The sequence below is a fragment of the Amphiura filiformis genome, chromosome 2, assembly GCF_039555335.1.
Source record: "Amphiura filiformis chromosome 2, Afil_fr2py, whole genome shotgun sequence".
Lineage (NCBI taxonomy): Eukaryota > Metazoa > Echinodermata > Ophiuroidea > Amphilepidida > Amphiuridae > Amphiura > Amphiura filiformis.
The window spans coordinates 9352293-9375293 of NC_092629.1; positions in this window are offsets into that span (position 1 = coordinate 9352293).

Below are 23001 nucleotides of genomic sequence, written 5' to 3' on the forward strand. Positions count from 1 at the left end.
TAAAGGGGTAAAAGTGAAACATTAGTGAAACCTTGCGAAATGAAGTTAGAAACCACAAACTTTAACGTCTAGAGGATTATAGAGGATTATGTATTCAAAACCACTCTGCCATTAAAGCCGCTTGAAGTTAAAGTTAACGCGAGGAATCTATAGTGTGCCGTAAATTATGATGAAAATACGTCATAATTAAGAACAATAGTTTGATATTCCGGGACAATAATATATCACAAGAATATTTAATTGAAACATGTTTAGAAGTATAATATTATCCTATAGCTCATAACATAAGCCTAATTCCCATTGCATTGGTCATCGCCAAGAGATGTAATCCATGTTTATTCAAACTAAGCGCCTATTGTAATAAGTGTTACCAACAAACCCCTTCAGCAAACAAAAGGGAGAAATTTTTTCCGCAAAGTCTCTATGAGCAAATCCTAGCTGTACGTTAAAACATGATTCACAAACATGAAATCCTGATAAAAATTCGATTTTTTAAAATTTCAAACCGCAAACGATTAGTTATTAATATTCTCGCGTACCTTGATAAGCTAGTAATCGCTACATCACGAAATTACATTGGAAATTGATATTACTGTACAGCCTGAGTAAAAGTGCAAGTGTAATTTAAGCGCTTCTTCGCGTCAGGAAAGATCAGCTATTGTGATATGAGGTTAATAACATTTTATTAACCCTTCAACTCCACGTTTAAATAATAATGTTTATGCCTGCCTCATTCAAGATTATGGTTTATCCGAGGAATGTTCGGGTATTTTTTTCACTAGTGCATTGTTGTGAATGCATTAAATCAAAAATGTTGCATTATTCACATTGAGCTTTACTTAAGTGGTTTAAACAGTTTCTTTGAAAAGCACTGTAGGCTTTATGTCAGTAAATAATAAAGAAAAAGCCAGGATTTTCTCTGTTGATTGGTATTTTCGATCCAGATTATATCCTACCAGACATGATCACAGTATGGTGGTTTACTTAAAATAGTGCAATTCGAGTTTTTCAACATATTTAGTCATAATAGCACCTGTTTAGTAATTAGTTTGTCCATAGACACAACGTTTATACACTATACTAGTACGTCTCTCGTAAACACCTTCCAGTTGCCACAAAAGACTTCATCTCGCTTTATAGCAAACTTAGAAGCAGAAATATGGTAATAACGATATATGACAGCTTCATTTGAAAAAAAATCAAAATACCATTGAAATCCCAGTTGCCTGAAAACTGTTGACCTTAACTTAGCACATAACCCCACAAAATCATTGCATGGGCTGCATTGTCATACCAACATGTTCTCTAGTCTTACCAAGTTGAGCAAACATTCGTATCTCCAAAACATGACTTGCAAACATGCTTTCAGAACTTCCAAATACCAGTAATCGTGAGAGCACGACTTCCGCGTGTCAATAATTTATTCCCCGTCTCGTGGGTCTGATACCTAATTTTGAAGCTTTGTGAGACATTTGTGGAATAATGGAGTCCTGTTTTTCCTCCTTCTCCGTTTAGAAGTCCTGCTTACATTATATACACATCTCATAATATGTAAGACTCCTGACTCAACAATACGATGACAAGGCTGTTGCACAATTCTCTTTGCATTGCATCATAAAAATAGATCTTGCTTCATCGCTCAAGAGTATAGTAAATTGGAATAGGTAACCATTCTCCGTCGACCGTCTCTCGCATCTCAAAAGGTATCGTGAACTTGCGTAAAATTGAAGTGTGTACATGTCAAGCTTGCTTGTATTCTTGTTGGTAGCTGTCTATCCTATACATTGATTGATGGAGTTATAAGGACAGTCATTCTATTTGTAATGTATACCAACTCCCACAAGGGCAGCACAAATACGAAATAACAACAAGAGGTTTTTTTATCATCATATCGCAGTGCTGCAGATTATTGAGATTGGTGTTTTGGGTGGGGTTTCCGTGAATGGAAGCTTCATATATTATGTACTCTGATCAGCGCCCTGAAGGGTTGCTGTTAAGTGTTACGTACACAATCGAATTAGAAATAAGATTTATTCAAGTATTCGTAATGGATAACGAATAATGGACAGTGGCTTCTTAATGGTTTCCACAACAAAAATATGCACAAAAAACTATAACATGGGTATTAATACACTGATCAATAATAGACGGGTCAAATTAATAATACACGGGAGGGATCATTTACTGTTATTCAGTGCCATAGAAGTTCTACAGCCTTCTTGCATATTTACCAATGAACGTGAATATTAGTCAAAATGACCCTTTCTTAGTACTTTGATTCATGACTTTCCAGTCATTCTTTCCTTACATCTCTCTCTCTGAAATTTTTACGTTTTTTTTTACCTATGACCTCTTAACCGTAGGTCTGACAAAAAGGAAAAAGGTCACTGTGGAAACTTTTGTTTGTCAGTCCAATGTACCCTCACTCACCAAGTTTCAGCTCCATAGAGGCAATTTGAAATTTCAACATTTTCTGACATTATGAGCCCTTACTGTAGGTCTGACAAAAAGGTCATCGTGAAAACTCTAAGATCCATCTACCAACCAAGTTTGTTGTTTGTTAGTCCAAGATCCACCCACCCACCAAGTTTGAGCTCCATAGAGGCAATTTGAAATTTCTACCTTCTTTGACCTATGACCTCTTAACCGTAAGTCTGTCGAAAAGGTCACCGTGGAAACTTTTATTTGTTAGTCTAAGGTAAACACACCCAACATGTTTGAGCTCCATGGGAGCAATTTGAAATTATACTTCGATTAGACTTAACCCGGTAGTTGACCTTTGACCTTAAAAATATAAACTCGTTCTTCCCAATATCAAGCTGCACTCACCCACAAAGTTTGAGGAACGTGAGACCCCTGAGAAAAATGCGGCCAGACACACAGACAGATTCCGGTGAATTATAGTAAGATGTCAGAAAATCGACCATCATTAAACATTTACCGACATAATTATCAAACTCAAACTGTGTTTCAAATTAATGTAAGAAAAGGTTATCCGTATCCGTAGTATTTTTGCAATCTGGGTTTATATGTCTAAGGAAGTCTCACAGCTTCATAAATAATTAAAATGTCCGAGATCAATGTCATTATATACCTTGCTTCGATGAAAAACATCACATTTTGCTACCCAGGTCAAGAGGACAAATTGAAATGTAAATGTTAGTTACATCACTTTGTTAAAATGGGATATACAGTTGCAAAAGAACACCTTATATTACACGGAAGTTAAATAACAAAGAGTTGCTAGGAACAAGTAAACCTGCCATGGTAGCCTTGAGCAATTATGCTGTTTTATGAGGCAGGTGATATCGGCTTACATTGGCAGACACCGCCCAATGTTAGTAGCTCTCTGAATACGTATGTTATCATGATATTCAACCAATATAATGTGTCCACACTCCAACATCGTGTCCAAGGATAATAGTATGAGCTGCACTGTAATATTTATCAGAAAGGAACATGATAGAAGTTTAGAGTAAATTCTGATCCTTTCCTTGCAGACTTGTGTACAATGTCATTTTACGGAAATCCTGATAATAAAGTCTGCACACAAAGTAAAGCAGCTGTTATAAATACACCTATGGCTTCAGAACTTTGAAGTAGCCAAACATCCTCCGTGGACAGAGTAAAACACCGGTACATTTCTTTTAAAGAGCATATCTTCAACAGTTCTGAGCTGATTGAAATATTTCTTTCGGTTTATTACAGCTAATGCATAAAGGTTTCTTTACATACCAAAATATACTTGATTAACTTTTCAGAAATAGCAGAAAAAGAGGGCGCAATAAGGGTTTTGCTTTTATTGGGACACCATGTATAATGATATTATAAAGTATCGCCATGTGAGATATGGACACATCATCACTCAAAATGTCAATTGGAAAACGATGGACGAGGAGTGTAATTTTACAGATGCATTATGTTTATTCGTATTATGATTGTAACTGTATTCCACAGGTTTTCTACGAAACGTGTTTGCCTCTACCCAGTAAATTAAAGAGTCCCCAGTTCATCAGCAATTTTGTTATTTTGTTGTTGTTATTGGTATAAATTTTTGTCTTCAAACCACTACGCTTCATATGCTTCATTTGCACATGTGTTTTATTAGGTTAGGTATGAATTTTTATACGTTTATACATCAAACTTCCCACTTAATATAAAAACTGTCCTTGTTTGGGATCAAAAAGTCTTATCTCATTTGGGGTTTATAATCTTTTAATATTCAGAAAGAGGGACATCCATAATTCCAAAAATACTTTTCAATGATAACAAATATTCATTATGTTTTATCTGTCAACAGAAATCTGTAGAATAAATTTAATCAAAATATATTATGGTTTATTTTTAAAATTACGATATTTTTTCAAGTGTACAGATACTTTATGGCGCAGTATAGATATTGCCGCATCTATGCGCATTGAAACCATGCGTGTAAAAAAAATTCGGGTAAGACCCTTTTACCCAAGCAGGTGATACAACTGTGGATTGAAAGTGTATGACGCAAATGATCTGATTTATTTGGTAGCCTATAGACATAAAATAGAACGGGGCTTCACGTAATACGTTATAGATCCCGATTGAGGTAGAATAATGCGTGTTTACCTAATTCTCCTCACATGGATGAAATGATACAACTTGTTGCATGTCTCTTTCCTATACATACAATATATATGTTTTGGATAATTGTTGACGATACTCAGGGAGATGTTATACATAACTTGCACATGACTATCATGTTAAAACATGAAAACAAAAAGGAGGAACTATCTGGTATACTGTTCCAATTAATAAAAACAAAGAATTACTGATATAGTATCAATGTGTTGAATATTTAGCAGCCATTCACTTCAGTACCAATCAGCCTAATAATGATATTGGGCTGAAGACGAATACTTTTTGTCATTGAAAACAGTAGTTAGATATACTACTTGGACTGGAACTATAACTATTACAGAAATGTTTGCATAAGACGTATCTGCCTTTAACCCCGAAGAGGAGGTTGTATACCAACCCCCTAATGCGATGAACCAGCAACCCTACTCTAATTTCGAGAGTGTTCAGTTCTTCGCAGTAACTGGTTGAGTACATTAATTCGTTAGTATGTCCTTTCATCGCGGTTGATGACATATGATTATTGCTGTTTCGACGCATTACTGAAGAAGATTTCCAAAACATCTAAACGTGCGTAAATTATTGGACTTTACTTTTGGAATTTACTTTTAGTATGATAACAGTCCTGATTAACTTTTTCAAGGTGATTAAATAATTGCTTTTGCATATTCAAAATTAACTGCTAAATAAATGTATGAAACTTTGAGTGAGACATAAAACATATAACAAATAAACTATTCGAGTGAAGAGGCTATATTTCAATAAATTCGATCATACTGGCACACCTTGCTTCATTCATTCCCTACATGTGTTTAATTTCAAAGGGCATTTGCAGTTATTTGCTGGATTTAACGCCGTTCTTTATTAACTTTTACCATCTTCAAGTTGTGCTTTCAGGCGAGTTTCCCTTTGTGTAACGTATGGATAACTACCAAAAATAGCACCCAATTACGAAAGAACAACTCCAAATCTGAGTGATTTTATAATCAACCCGTAACGGTGCATATTATTGAAAACTGTTTATATACCCCGCTCTCAAGCCAAATAAATAGTTGATAACTCTCCTTCAATTCATAGTCTATCGAGATTTGTGAGCGACTTTCTTGAACATCTTAGAATTGTAATATGTCTACTCTGATCAACGTCCTTCTACCCATGAATTTTTGATGTCATAAATACGTACTGATACGAATCAGAAATACACTTTATCCAACTGGATAAAGCCCAGTGGACAATGTTGTTTGTTGCACGAAAATAAAAATAGATTTTAGTTTATTAGATCGAATTATTCTACAAAATACGAGAGAGCTCCATGTAAGTATCCGTAATAATCATCATAAAGATTACATTTCAAACAAAGTTTCACAGTTTCTTCGATATTTTACAAGTTTGCGATCAATGGCATTATAAGTGAGTACAAATGTGACGTTTTTGACTTCAAATATAACGAGTGGTATGTTTACAAACAACTATTACTAATTTAAATTTGGAACAAGATTTTGTTTTGTTAATCTCTTGACTTTGTTAAATTGGCTTACCGATATTGTTACATAAAAACAACTTGCATTACAACCACATGGAAATCAAATAAGGAAGACTTGAATTATAAGAATCAAATAAAAGTAAATTTGCCTAGGTAGCCTTATAGCAATATAATATGCTCTGTTTGAGCAATAGAATATCAGCTTACGTTGACTTACACCTCTCACTTTTAGCATTAAGCTTACCGGATACGTAAGTGATCGTGATGATAGGCAGCGGATTGTTTCGCCACTTCATTTGTAAAGGAAGAATATCACTAACGGCAACAGCTGAAGGGCTTTTTATTTATTCATTTACAGTACAGACATACCAGTAAGAGGCGATACTCTTGGCGCTGGCTTACTGAATACAGAATACACATATTTGACATAATATGCTTTATTGCAAAAACAAAAACGCACATTGAAAAACAAATTCGATAATCTCGGAAGTTGTGGGATACTTAACTGTTAATAACTAACCACACGTTATTCTAAATTACTGTTATACAATGTCATTTTCACCTAAAAATCATTTTGACAAGCTAAGGTATGAATGACAATGACACATGATGATTGAAAATGACACAGGCATTTGCTATTATCAAAACAAATGCAAATGAGGTACTTAATATGCACATTTCATATCGACACGCATTATAATTTGATCAGCTCGTAATCGGCGGGCCTTATAACATCGCGGATCAATATCAATATATTTTATTTAGAGAATTGTCTTGTGACATCTCGCCAGAAGTATTACAAATTAATAATTGAAGTCCTATACTTTGTCTTCTTTCTTTAGCACGCAAAATATTAACCAGACAGATCAACTACATCACTCTTAATGTGGGTCTACTTTTCGGCGTAGTGGTAAAAGCCTAATAATTCCCGATGATTACGAGCTGATCAAAGTATAGGAGGAATACTTGACACCAACACTACATATATACTGCGCCAATAAAGTATCCTTACACTTGGAAAAATAATCACAATTTCCAAACTGAACAATATTGGAGTAAATTTGTTTTTGTAATAGATGCACTATCTAATCCTGCACATTATGACACCACATTGAATCCAATGTGACTTCAAGAAATAAAGTTACAAGCATTTGATTAGACGAAGGTCCAGTTTCAAAAGTGACAAACCAGCCTATTCAAAACTCCACAGACCACAAATCTGGTTTGAGAGTGGCGAATGGCTAATTTATGCGTTTGGCTTTAATTTAAAACAAAAGGAACAAAAAAAACTGAAACAAAAGAACTGACAAATAAAATGAAAGTTATGAAAAGGACAGAGAAGTAAAAACTGAAATAAAAGCTGCTTTAAATAACGCTTCATTGAAGAAACTGTGTTGTCTCTTTGTTGCGCTTGTTGGAATCTTTTTGCGCCTTGTATAGGCCAGTTTGTCACTTTTAAAACTGGACCTTCGTCTATTCAAATGCTTGTAACTTTACTTCTTGAGGTCACATTAGATTAAATGTGGTGTCATAATGTGCAGGATAGTGCATCTATTAAAAAAACAAATTTACCCCAATATTGTTCAGTTTTGAAATTGTGATTATTTTTCCAAGTGTAAGGATACTTTATTGGCGCAGTATACATATACAGTATATCAATGCAATTAGTCATTGCTATGTAGCAAAAACATATTTGAAAAGTAATTTAGGTACATAGATTATGTCATGAAAAGGACATTTATGTTTGTTTTAACACTAACTTTGATCATTTTAAAAATCCACACCCGGTATATAATAGTGTCATGTTGATACATGAAGTATCATTCACTGCACTTCGAGTTGTTTATTAGGTGGTTAAAGTTGCTCCTAAACGCACAATAAGCCCCACTGTCCTCAAATCCAATAACATAGAGCCTCTGGATCATAGAACTAGTGACAAATAGGGGTCGTTGGTTGACAAAGCACGTGTTTTGAAAAAACGGGGTAATAGAATGACGGCAATGTTGAAAAGGGGATCTTATGTATCACCATATATGTGTCACATCCACGATAGGAGCGATTTTCAGTATCAACCAAACCACTCCTCTCTACGCCATTCATTAATTAGCTTTAATTCTGCCACAGGCACATTTCACTAATATGAATCCCCCTAATATGAAATTTAAAAAAGGCAGCACATTTTATTGGGCAGAGGTGGGGCTCGAGCCCACGCCGCGCCGCTATTACGGATACAGCATGGGTCAACTTCCAGCGCCTTAGACCGCTCGGCCACCTAACTTCATCTTAAGGCTTATAATCGCAACTTCATACCACAGTGCCACGTGACAAGCAAAGACAAAAAACGTACCATAGTTTGGAATTATATCTACTTAAAAACATTAATAACGATTAACTGTTCATAATAGCGTGTTCTACATACATAAAAACGACAATACATGGGCCTATACATGAACTATACATTATCGATTTTGACTCTCGGGACTGCGCGGACGGACTGTACGTGGCTATATAAATCAGTATGGAGCCAACCATTTTTCTTGTCAATAGACGTTCTGGTTTTTTTTCCATTTATATGAAAAAATCCACATTAAACCTCAACGTTTATTTCAGAAAATAAAAGATTAGATTGCCATCAAGACGAGACAATTATCTTTGGCGGTGTCTAATGTATTTTTACATAGAATTTTCAACGTTTTTTCAGTCGTTATTATCATTAAATTCAAAAATATTTTGGCGTATATAAAATTGAAATTAAATTCTCTGCCTCCAAAACCACATAAAGTATAGCACGCTTGGGTATCACGAATCGTCATATATGATGTACAGTTAATATCCATATATTCTTTTCTACATAGGATGCTTCAGATTTTACACACAAATATTTCCCTGAAAACCCCTCACTCGGCGATTTCAAAAAGGTACCAGGCTTCCCTAGAATGGGCAATGAATTAAGAGTTTTCTTATTTTAACAGCATTTTAGAAACTCTTGCAGTTTGGCGAAAAGAGGAGTACAACCAATCCACCCTTTCATTGAACCATGGTATATATTCACGGTGTATTAACTTTATTGTATCACGTGGCACCTATAATACTATAAACTATAGTGTAACTGTTACAAAAAAGCAACATTCGAAACGGATGAATAAATAACACTAGATTCTGATAAGAATAAAGCAAACACCCAAGAGCAATTTATTTTCGTAAAAGAATCATTTTGTTACACAATGTCATTTTCACCTAAAAATCATTTTGACAAGCTAAGGTATGAATGACAATGACACATGATGATTGACAATGACACAGGCATTTGCTATTATCAAAACAAATGCAAATGAGGTTCTTAATAATGCACATTTCATATCGACACGCATTATAATTTGATCAGCTCGTAATCGGCGGGCCTTATAACATCGCGGATTAATATCAATATATTTTATTTGGAGAATTGTCTTGTGACATCTCGCCAGAAGTATTGCAAATTAATAATTGAAGTCCTATACTTCTTTCTTAGCACGCAAAATATTAACCAGACAGATCAACTACATCACTCTTAACGTGGGTCTACTTTTCGGCGTAGTGGTAAAAGCCTAATAATTCCCGCTGATTACGAGCTGATCAAAGTATAGGAGGAATACTTGACACCAACACTACATATACATATACAGTATATCAATGCAATTAGTCATTGCTATGTAGCAAAGAAATTATTTAAAAAGTAATTTTTAAGGTTTGTTACAGACGTACAGACTACAATTGTTGACCTAATGAGCTGCTAATTGTAGCGATAAGAGTTATATTTATAAAAAGAGCTAATACTATCGATTCCATCGTTAAACATATTATTCATCAAACTTATCGAGCTATTCTAATTCCAAGAGATACGGTAAATTGCGTATTTGTGTTATTTTTGCCAATTAGGTTTATATTTCCGAAAAAGGTCTCAAAGCTAATAATAATTAGCAAGTCTACGATCAAATTCAATATTTTAACTTGCCTGGAGAAAACCGATGTCACGTTTTTAAAAATTGCCATGCTAGTTTTGTTTAAAATGAAAAACTGGTATACGTAACAAGCTAAAACGTATCTTTCATGTCAAAGTGACTAATTACCAGATAAAGTATTGTAACACTGTTGTCATAACTTTGTTTAAATGAATTTGAAATATACTTTACACGGGAGTTGATTACCGAAGACTTGATTACAGAAACAAGTTGCCTCCGTAGCCTTATGCAATTATGCTGTTTCTGAGAGGCTGGTGATATCGGCTTACATTGACAGATACCGCTCAAATTGAGTAACTTACTGAATACGTATGCTATCATGATGATAGGCAAAGGATGTCTCGCCACTTCGTTTTCAAGGACAACCGTAAGCTTAACAGCTGAAAGAAAATATACACATAAAAGGTAAAGCGTATACTCTGATCTGTGGTATACTGACTGGTGTACAATAACATCTTGCAGAGACCACGATGTATTATTTATTTTATTTGCTCTAACATATCTATTTTTTTATATTTCTTCTGCTTTAATTCTGCCACAGGCACATTTCCCTAATATGAATCCCCCCCCCCCTAATATTAAATTTAAAAAAGGCAGAAAATTTCATTGGCCAGAGGTGGGGCTCGAGCGCTCGCAGCGCCGCTATTACAGATACAGCATGGGTCAACTTCCAGCTCCTTAGACCGCTCTGCCACTTAACTTGTTGGTAATATTGAGGCTTATTTGAACATATAATCGCAATTTCATACCACAGTACCACGTGACAAGCAAAGACAAAAAACGTACCATATTTTGGAACTATATCTACTAAAAACATTAATAACGCTTAACTGTTCATAATAGCGTGTTCTACATACATAAAAACGACAATACATGGGCCTATACATGCACAATACATTATCGATTTTGACTCTCGGGACTGCACGGACGGACTGCACGTGGCTATATAGATCAGTATGGAGCCAACCATTTTTCTTGTCAATAGACGTTCTGTGTTTTTCCATTTATATGAAAAAACCACATTAGACCTCAAAGTTTATTTCAGAAAAAAAAAAAGATTAGATTACCATCAAAACCAGACAATTATCTTTGGCGGTGTCTAATGTAATTTTTACATAGAATTTTCAACGTTTTTTCAGTCGTTATAATCATTAAATTAAAAAATAGTTTGTCGTATATAAAATTGAAATAAAATTCTCTGCCTCCAAAACCACATAAAGTATAGCACGCTTGGGTATCACGAATCGTCATATATGATGTACAGTTAATATTCATATATTCTTTTATACATAGGATGCTTCAGATTTTACACAAAAATATTTCCCTGAAAACCCCTCACTCGGCGATTTCAAAAAGGTACCAGGCTTCCCTAGAATGGGCAATACATTAGCATTAAGAGTTTTCTTATTTTAAAGGTGTTTTAGCAACATTCGAAACGGATGAATAAATAACACTAGATTCTAATAATAAAGCAAACACCCAAGAGCAATTTATTTTCGTAAAAAAATCATTTTTATATAGCAGAAGTTTTGAGAAAAACTACTGTATCATAATGAAACAATATAAGAATTTTGGTCTTTATTATAATACAGTATTAATCTCTTTACATCTCTGTTACTCAGAGCAGGTGGTTAGTGGCTATTTTAGATCCGATTTCAAGGACATATTTTCTCACTAGAATTGGTAACTTCTCTCATTTCCATGGCTGCAACTGTTTTACATTTTATATTTTTGAAGCGGTACAGTTCCGCTACAAGTAAAATATAGTTTGACTGAATGCTACTTGAATTCCAGATCAAGCGCAGGTAATGAAACATGCTCTAATATCCAAAATAGTTTAGATGAGTTGACTTTTGACGTCATTGCCTGGCGATATACGCGTGCATCATCACAATCTCCATTGTTTTTTTGCCAGGCACATGAGCATCATAATTTGCCCAGGGCCTGTGCTTTTAAAACCCACACCGGTTCACATTAAGGCTATTGGACAGTGTAGTGGTTGTATGCAGCTCGCTCAAGCATATCGATATACCAGTAATGGTTGTTTGATGTGATCATATATTATTTTTTCTAACAAAACATTTCTTCCTCCACCAGTTCCAATGTCAGTGATTGAAACAATTCTAACAAAACTTGAATGTTCAATTCTAGACATGGACAATACCAACTGCTATATCACTAATACACATATGTAATTATATTTTTAGTCATTTTAACACAGATTTTCATATTTTCTTTTTTTTTTGTTGATAATGTTATGCCATAAACTGTACATTTGTGTACAAATCAACATACTCTCGTATACATTAAATTTAAATCAGCCAAATAGATTACTCCTTTCATTTCATGATAATTTCTTTTTTGTAAATTGCCACTTTTTCTGATGTTCTAATACCATTATACAAGTGTCTACCCCTTTTAAAAATGCGAACAAGATTAAAAATAAATAGCACCATTATTGTTCAACGTTTAAATAGTTAAAATGACTACAGTTTTACATGCCATCAAACAACCGTGCATGTGTTTATTGTATTATTAATCTTTTTTTGTAAAACGGTGCACCCACCTCCATGTGTAATTGGATTGGGCTGAAGACTTTAAGCCTTGATATTAAAAATAGAAGCCACGATTCTCGCGAAGTTACTCCATATCCACCCTATTGAAACCGTCCCTCCACCTTCATGTTTTTGCCTTAAAGATTGCTTAATACATATCGCACTTGTCTGGCAGTAAATCATTTAAAAAAAAGACAGGTGAATCCCATGGTTTATAGCTATGATACTTTGATACCTTTATATACGTAGTATACAATCAGGGCACTGCAGAGATTAAGGGATATAAATACGCTTTAATACCAAGTAACTTACCCAACAACATGACGAAGTAATCTGCAGATGAAAGAGAGTTAATAAAAATTGGACAGGTGTATGTACCGGGTGTCCCAAAAAAGGTTACATGTAGATTTTTGAAAATAATCTATGTTAATGTTGACAAATATAAATATCCTTTTCTTGATATAATCTATGTACCCTCTACTAGTACCCCTGTGAATGTCAAGTTCACCACCTACGTACTTTGTCTGCATTCCACGCATTCCTGAGCAAGCTCTTTACATGACATAATGCAACACGTACGCGGTTCATTTACCGTCACAGCCCACGTGCATTTGGCGGGGCACTTGAGTAGGCTCAGCCATAGCATGACAGATGCAGTATTTTATTCTGATAAACAAAGAATAAAACTTGTTTAGTTTTATTTCAAGAGTTCAGGCAGAAATGTAAAAACAAAGAGCAGCAATTTCAAGTCAACAAAATCCAAACAAGGCCTAAATGCAAAAGATTGTTATTCATTTCACTATTTTGGTGACAGGAGTTACAGCGTGCAGAACTTCTTTCACCAAAAACGTGTTCTTCTCTAATGACCATCTTCTTTTATTTCTTACCACCAAGAGCCCAAGAAATTATAAAACTGATTTATTTTCAGTGTACAATATTTAATTGTTCAATATCTTTCTTTTGTGCAATAAGTTCAAAACAAAATATTTTTTCGAAATGGACTATACATAGTCCACTTTATTTTCATTTGAGCCTTATCTGGTAGTTGATATTTTTTGGTGGAAACCAGGCTCGAAGTTTAAAAATGTGATTTAAGAAATGTATTCCTTTGACAATGGTAGTGATGATGATTATGGTGATGATGATGATGATGGTGATAATGATGATGATGATGATGATGATGATGATGATGACTACGACGACGACGACGACGACGACGACGACGACGATGATGATGATGATGATGATGATGATAATAATAATCTAGAGATCCCTTGTTCGAATCACCGTCAAGTTTTTTATTCATTTTTCAAATGTCATTACCATCGCATATGAAATTGTAAACAAAACGCAAGGTACATAAACTAGTCTTGAGATACTTGAGGACCATGAACCGTATTCGACCTTCCCCCGTAACAATGTTGATCTGGGTCTTATGATCAGCCTCCGTGTTCGGACCCCGGTTCGGACTCTGCAATTATGAATCCTAATTTGTTTGGACCCGGGAGCCTAGTAGAACCCAACATTGATTGGAGGGGGAGGGGGAGTGATGGGGTGTTAGCAAAATGTTAAGGTTTTAGCACTTCATTTGCATTCTTAATAAACAAGTAATAACTTTCAAATGCATTGACGTTTAGTCAAGTGTTTGCTTAAGCATTGATGGGGGGGGTGGGGGGAGTAAAGGAAACATTATTATAGAGCCTGCCTTGCTAACGTGTTATGTACAACCAGACATGCGTTTTTCTCGCTTCATAATATTTTACAAAGTGAGCCTGTTTTAACACAGAGATGCATAGCGAAGCACAAAACTGTCTCTCTTGAGGACAACATTAGAACTTTTACAATGACACAATTTCCAGTTCATTTCACTAGGATCCACAACATGCTGATCTATCAGGGGAACAGTTCTTAAACCTCAATACATTTATACATTCATTGAATGACCTTTGAAGATTTGGGTACAAAAACTCATACTCTGCAACTTGAGGTCAAATTTTGCGCTATGATTATGTAATTGAGGTTATTGGACTGTGCCATTGGACGAGGCTCTTATGGTCCATAGTGTTTGCTTTGAAAGGATACATTACGTAACCGTAACGCGTACTGTGTTCGCATACGTTTCGTATTTCGAATAGTATGCTTAGGCTATAATGCCCAATGCGTTTTGGGCGTTTAAATGTTACAAGTAAAATGTGTTGGAGATGTTTGTGCGTATGTGTATGCACTAGTAAATGTCATATGCGTACAAGGTTTGGCAAATCTGAAAACAAAGATGTGTGTGTTCAACTATTGTTGTGCGATATTTTGATGGTTAGCCACTCTTGATACCCCTGTCATCTTGCGCTCATAGGTTAAGTTGCTTTTAAGGTACGGAATTGAAACTTAGCAAACAGTTACAAGAAGTATCAATTAATAATATCTGAAACTGAAAAAATTACATTGTTTTGTTGTACCATCACAAAATGCGGTTCATTCTCTACATGTAACCTTTTTATGGGACACCGTGTACTAAAATGTGGGTAATGGTTAATCCAACGAACGAGGAAACAAAACACACCAAGGATCAATAAATGATGCAAGAGGGTACTTTTAATATACGAACAACTGAAAAGAAACAAAGCAGGGTACACCATTTTGAGGTTAGGAAATAAGTAAAATTTATTCGCGTCAGGAAAGATCAGCTGTTGTGATACAAGGTTAATAATATTTTATTAATCCTTCAATTCTACGTTTAAATACTAATGTTTATGCTTGCCTCATTCAGGATTATGGTTTATCCCAGGATTTTTTTTTTACTAGTGCATTGTTGTGCAAAAAAATAGCTCCATATTGACTACAAATTGGTTAGATTGTTTCTTCTGCCGTCCTCCCTTCCTTTTCCCTTCAACGTATCCTTCTATTATGTGGAGTGTTGATGCACTGTCATTTCATCTGAGGATGCGGCAACTACAGCTTATACTACTAATTTCAAACACTATTATCAGGAGTATGTTTTGAGATGGTACACAAATAAGTACCAAGCTACATTGATGACAGTCTACTCTATTGACTGGCGTTATTGTTATTGCTTTTAGGCTCTTACACTATTATTTATGCAACACTTCATAACGCGGTGACTTTGTTCAGTTAGAAAATGCATTCCCAATATACATGTAGAACATTGATAAAGCAACAAGTTACATCTTTGCATGCGTGTTAGGTGATGAAGGGGTTGACGTATTATTTGAGGCCAATTGGGACCTATTATCACCGTACGTGAAGGCCTGTGCCTCTTTTCGTCTAGACTACGAATTAAATCAAAAAGGTTGCATTATTCACATTGAGCTTTACTTAAGTGGTTTAAACAGTTTCTTTGAAAAGCACTTTAGGCTTATGTCAGTAAATAATAAAGAAAAAGCCAGGATTTTCTCTGTTGATTGGTATTTTCTATCCAGATTATATCCTACCATGGTCACAGTATGGTGGTTTACTTAAAAAAGAGCATTTCGAGTTTTGCAGCATATTTAGTCATAATAGCACCTGTTTAGTAATTAGTTTGTCCATAACATACAACGTTTCTATGCTATAATAGTACGTCTCTCGTAAACAACTTCCAGTTCCCGCAAAAAACTTGATCTCGCTTAGCAAACTTAGAAGCAGAAAGATGGTAATAACGAAGGTTCATATATGACAGCTTCGTTTAAAAAAAATCAAAATACCATTGAAATCCCAGATGCCTGAAAACTGTTTACCTTAACTTAGCACAGAACTACACAAAATTATTGCACGGGCTGCATTGTCATACCAACATGTTCTCTTACCAAGTTGAGCAAACATTCGTATCTCAAAACATGACTTGCAAATATGCTTTCAGAACTTCCATACACCAGTAATCGTGCGAGCACGACTTCCGCGTGTCAATAATACATGTTTTCATTCCCTCGTCTCGTGGGTCTGATAACAGATTTTTTACTCGTCGTTTGTGTCTAGAATTCTTTTTAAAAACTAAGTTTAATTTTATACACTTGTCAGTAATTGTCTATTGCTGAAATGAAATGTAAACTATACGCATTCGCTTCAATAACAGCTGATATCGGGAACCCATCAAAGCTAACACAATTTTGTTCGACGGCATACTACTATTTTGATATTTTGTGAGACATTTGTGTTGCATAATGTGGCGAAGTCCCTTTTTCCCCTTTCTCCTCTTTTAAAGATGTGCTTACACATCTCGTAATACGTAAGACTCCTGACTCAACAAGTCATTTGTCAGGTGGTCTGTAAAGTGCTTAAGGAGAGTTGCGTTTTAGACCCGATAGAGCTGTCCGGGACGAGCCTGGACGAAGTAAGCTTAGCTAGCCGATGAAATTCAAAGACCTGGGCGGAGAAGCATGACCCCTAAATCGATCGGGCATTCAAACAGCAATTTGCGGTGGAAATTTGAAGTGCTTTTCTCAAGTGGTCAATTTATTTGGTCACCGATTACATTGATCGTAAAGGACTTAAGGTTATTACCAAATAGAACAATAGCATCGAGTACCAGCAATTTACTAGATCGCCTCTTATGCGGCCCACACACGATCAAAATACGAGGGCTGGTCAATAAGTTCCCGCAACTATGGTGTATCTCCGCTCTTGGATGACTGCTACTTACGCTAAATACAAGTTTGTACTTTTGTCTTTCAAAACAAATATGTATTAGCGATGCTGAATATTTGATTACGTAATGACATTAGCATAAACACAATAGTGTATGGGCAGTGCCTGATTTATGGTGAAAATAGTCAAGAAAATCTTGCGCCAAATTGAGGTGTTGTTACATAATTCCAAATATCTCGAGAATAAAAGTATGGAATCTGGCGCGGTTTTTGCAACTTTGTGGACCGATAACATAGGAATGATGCTGTACTATTTTTAGATTTATACCATTTTTATTAAAGAAAAGGGATCGTGTTGAAAATCCCCATTTTGAGTAGGCTTTATCACCTATTGTTCTTTACATAATAAGAGATAGAAATATTAATCGATGACAAAATTTAACAAATGGTATCTGGTACATTTTTAGTACTTTCAATCATTTCTATTTTATTGCAACAAATTCTATTGTCCAGACTATGATCCCTCATACCATACCAATAATCATATTTGTTTTTGTTTTATTTTGGAGATAATTTGGGCTCTTTTCTCCAGATTTTCACACCATTTTTGTTTGTCATTAAGGCTTATTTTTGGTGAAATTCAAAGACAGTCCCTTTCCTGATCTGTTGACGGATACATTTCTTCTTTCACAATTATCAATTGAATATACTCAGATTACCTCATACCAAAAATAAGGCTTGTAAATTGCATTGTTCCTTACTTCTTTTTGTTACACGTTCCTCAACTACAATTCAAATTTCCCGCCAATGTTGACAATTGTCAGTGTACATATGGCAATGACTTTATGCAAATGAGATTACGTAATTTAAGGTACTCTGATACTAATTGTTGTGTGTTTTGAAAGACAAAGGTACAAACTTTATTGATCATAAGTAGCAGTCATCTAAGTCATGCATGAGCGGAGATAAATAATGGTTGCGGGATATTATTGACCAACCCTCGTATTGATCAATATTGGGGACACTAGATGCAAGAGTGGAAACAAAATCTACCATGTGCGTGTCCAATGGTAGAGTTTGTATTCTTGTATCTAGGGTCTTTGATATTGATCAATAAGATTGAACGTGTATGGGCCGCATTACGTGATGTTCATCTTACTTATCTGGTTCATGAATGTTAACTTTTCATTCTTCAGGGGTTCTTCAGTGATTCTCAGTATGTATTCGTCTAGCTTGATCGTGCGACACGCATAAACTTGCGCGTCTATGTTGCAATTGTCCCTTAATGATTGTTTTATTTAACATACATATCATAATTACCACTTAATGAGTTCAGTATTCTTTTCTAATTTGGTTCTCTATGAGATCAAATCAAAACAGATGTAATAATTCAGAAAGATCAGTAATAACAACTATTGCACTCTATGTATATACATGGGATGCAAGTCATCTGTCTACTGGTGTCTAGCCAAATGCGTATGGATAGTCTCTCATTTTATACTCCGTCTGTGAGCGACGGACGATTGGTATTTCACCGAACGCAAGAAAAGGAGTTCTATCTGATTGGCTAGCAATCGATCGCTAGATCGCTCAGTGGTGAACTACAAACTCAAAAAGGAGAGATGTATTCAATTCGATTGAAATCAATATTCTATTATTGACGCAGATAAAGAAAGTGGCATAATGTGTATTGTATAGACTTATGATTTAATATTCTAATACACGTGTTCCTTTATATAATTGGAATTCTCAAACAGTTGAATATACCACAATTGTGATGAATGATTTCAAAATCATTACGGATAAAATGCAGTAAAATATATCCACAGCAAACAGCAGTCCCCGCTAATTAGTGTATTGCATTTCCAGTTAGTGTATTGGAAATAAAACCTGGGTTTTACCTGACAACAAATCAAATTTTCTTGTAATAGCAATATCATATGGGATACTGATCAGGCGCAAATCGTAAAGACATGAATAGAAACTCTGTGGCAGGCTCTGTGGAATCTCATATCGTGTAAATGGTATGCTTAGCCTGAGTCGATCGGCCTATCTCGAACAAAATCGCCATGCGTAGCTGTTGAAAAACGAGAGGATTCGCCGTACTATCACGGCATTTTTTGACACGAAGATACAGGGATGATAACGCTGTGGGGCTGCAACCTGAAAGCCAAACGTAACATTACAACTGAACTCTAATACGATGACAAGGCTGTTGCACAATTATTCTCTTTGCATTTCATCATCAAAATAGATCTTGCTTCATGGCTGAAGAGTATAACAAATTGGAATAGGTAACCATTCTCCGTCTCTCGCATCACAAAAAGTATCGTGAACTTGCGAAAATGTGAAATGTGTGTATGTCAAGCTTGTTTGTATTCTTTCTGGTAGCTGTCTATCCTCTATATTGATCGATGGACAGGCCTCGAAATAAGAAAACAGATCCAAGGTGCCTTTGAAATTTCAAGGGTCCTCAGCAATTTTTAAGGGCCCGACCCGGACCCTTGCCTAATTTCAAGAGAATTAGCTATTATGGCGATCACGGTATGTAGATTGTAGAGAATTGAAAACCCGGGTTGAAAACGTGATGGGAAACTAAAATGAAAGTGTACTCATGGAGTTCTACGTACATATATAATGTGAACCAGATTTTCTAGTAGAACAACAAAACAGATTTTCTGCTCTCTGCTTGGTTCAATTTTTATTTTACGGGACACTACTATCGCGGGTATTTGACGCAAGTACTCACCTTATTTCGAACGCTGTCGATGGAGTTATACACCTGTCAATTGTAACCCAGGCCCCTGTGTACCCGGGGATGGTCCGGGACTTGACATCATTTGACCAGGGGTTTGACTCAAAATTTGTCCGGGGGGGGGGGCGTGTGTTGGCCAACCCCTCGGGCATTTTGGCTGGGACTTTCCCCGGCTGAGACCCGGGATTGCAACTTACCCGGGGTTTTCCAACCAGTAAAATGGCCCGTGAACTTTGCCGTAGCTTGCTGAGTTATAGATGTATGATATTAAAATTGAATTCAATGTCTTGTGTTAATATACAGATTTGCAAGCTATAAATTTTCATGTCGGAGCGTTTAATACTATCTTTACTCACAAATCGATGAATTAAAATAATATCAAAAATGGCAACCCCATAAAAAAAAATAACCTGTGCGCCAAATGTTCGACCAATTTTGTCACATAATGGTCATTTGATTTTAAAAACAAATTACAAGGTAGGTCGGATGGATATGTGTTTTTACAGACGATCTCATCATCATAATTCATAGCGCGCCAAAGTCCCTTCAGTCTCTATTATTGATTCACATGTTTCTGGTTATTATTGCGTGAGACATATTGTACGCAAGGTCATGGCAGAAGGTGAAAACTATTCGAAACTTTTGTCAATGACAGAAATACTTGGCCCATATTAAATATCGATTTTCTTGTTTTTGTTTTCCTTTCAGCCAAAAGAGCAGCTGCTTCGTTGTAAAATTCCTGAGAGCAAACTTTGTATCATGCACCGATACGGTGTAACACACTGGTGTTGATAAGTGAAGAACCACTTCTGTGCATCTTAATGAGCTCGGGTATGTAACGTTGTAAAGGTTAACTTTTTATGTTTATAGTTTTTTTTAAAACTAAACTGTGTGAATTAGTTTCGAATGGATTGATACTATTGTCTCTTTACAATTGGCGGTATATTTAGCTGACAGGGATATAGCGTAACGGAGACTTGTTTACAAAATGGTAGGACTTAATTTACATCAGCAGCCTCAGAGCAATATCGCTTCGTTTGCAACAGTGGATATCGGCTTACATTGACATCTCTAAATTCCAAGTAACTTATTAAATATAGTTTGTGATTTGCTTGTAGCTACTAATGTTGTTCTCTTTCTTACACCCTAGCTTGAGAGGAGAAGGGTAACAGTTACAGCTCAACGACTTGAAATGAGCACTTGTTACCAACAGCTATTATGAAAGGATAAGATTGTCGGGCTTCAATGTGCTTATTACGTTCATGTAATATGGATATGAGTGTTGTGGTTAAATATGTTTCTTGTTACTGTTCTTCTTCTTTTCCACCTTCTTTTCTTACCGCTGGTAATCGCTTTATCACGAAATCTGATGGAACTGAAATTGATATTCTGTGCAGACAGATTGCAATCGGAAATGTAATTTCGTGCCACAAAACATCCGATATTATGATATGCAGTTAATAACATATCGCTTGTCCTTGAATAATACATTTAACTATTTTTTGTGTATTGACAATTCGTGTGGTTCATTTTATGAATCTCAAGTTTACATAATGCTCTAGTGTATTGCACAAATGTGTCATCATATTTCCAGTCATTTGCTTCCACAAGAGGAAACTATTATATTGTTTACAATGTCAGTGTGTGTTACTAGCAACCTTAGTAATACATCGTTCATGATGAGGATATTTGCTTACCTTAATCGATCTTTAAGATAGAGAGCGCCCCTTTTGATCTGGTCTGATAACTGACAACCTGGTAATATAAAATGTGTTTTGACACACATCATTAAGCGGATAATACCAAAACTGACTGAGACTTTAAATCCTCCAAAAAATATGCATGTATTACTGAGCTCGGATTGAATGATGAAAGGCCCATTTCAAACGTTGTAAAATAGTAGAATACAGTATGATTTAATCTTAATGTTGTATGAAGTTCGTGTCTCAGTCCACTTCCCTTCAATTCCTGGAACATGCATTGTTACGCCACTGGTGTTGATGGGGATTGTCCATGTATACCGAAGTTCCACTGTGGTCCCATTTTTTAGGCACATGACTCAAATATTTTTAAAGCTCTTACACCTATTCTGTTTCAGAACTTATTTAAATGTTCAAATAGTTTTTCTCCGCAATTAAAAAGTTCAAGTGAATTGATTGATTGTTTGATTGATTGATCGGTCAAACGATTGGTTGATATTTTAGTTTGTAGGAGATTTCTATTTCGTTTTGCATTGATACACTAGTATTGATTTATTCCATTAAACAATACATGGATTAATATCATCAGTATCGTAGCCAGTAGGGGGGGGGGCAAACTGCCCCCGATAAAAAAAAAATGAAAGAAAAAGTGCCCCTCTGACCAAAGGGCAAAGGGAAAGAGAAAGGGCAAGGAGCCCCTTTTTCATCAAAACTCACCCCGATCATGGGCCAAAATAGTGTCAAATACAAAATGTTTGCGCGCTGCGCGCGCACATTGTCACAATAAAGCAATTTTCGTCTCGATTATGGGCAAAAATAGTGTCAAATTCAATTTTTTTTGCGCATATCGCCCCAATAAAGCCTTTTTGGAAACTCGAAAACATGTACAGTTTCTCTAAAAACAAAAATTTCATGTTGCAACTGCAATTGTTTTTCAGCTGTGCTCCTGAAATTTTGTTTGCCCCCCTGACCAAGAAAGCTGGCTACCTCCCTGAATATCATACTTCTCACAGCTGATGTTTAGTTGGTTTAGTGATTTACACACGATGTCCCGGGTCAACGCTCGATTTTCAGCGTAGCCTATGTTTGTCAAGAATCGGAAAATACTGTGTCTCTTACAGACACAATCCTCTAGCATCCAAACAAATGTCCGTCCTCTTAATTCATCAGATAGCACACTTTTTATTACAAAGATGAATGACTGATTGGCATTTGGATCATGGTTCTCTGTTTCCGCGTGACCGGTCATCTTGCCATTTTGTTACAATGTTTACAGAGGCCCCATTTATTATTATATTTAATTGGATCATTCTTGGGAA